Source organism: Neophocaena asiaeorientalis, unplaced genomic scaffold, assembly GCF_003031525.2.
Source record: "Neophocaena asiaeorientalis asiaeorientalis breed wild unplaced genomic scaffold, Neophocaena_asiaeorientalis_V1.1 scaffold30, whole genome shotgun sequence".
Taxonomy (NCBI): Eukaryota; Metazoa; Chordata; class Mammalia; order Artiodactyla; family Phocoenidae; genus Neophocaena; species Neophocaena asiaeorientalis.
Window position 1 is genome coordinate 6,822,821 of NW_020174923.1, and position 205 is coordinate 6,823,025.

Below are 205 nucleotides of genomic sequence, written 5' to 3' on the forward strand. Positions count from 1 at the left end.
ACTCAGAGGAGGGGTCAAGGTTGACAGAAGAGGCTGCGGGCCCCGGGCACCGGGCACGCCCCACCGCCTCGCCCGGAGGCCTCCCCGCCCGGCTCCCTGGAGACGCGGAGGTGGTCCCGCCCACCGGAGCCCTGCGGCCCGCCCCTCCGGTCCCCGCCGCCGCCCGGCGTCCTGCCGCCTCCACCGCTAGCGGGCCGGGCCGCAG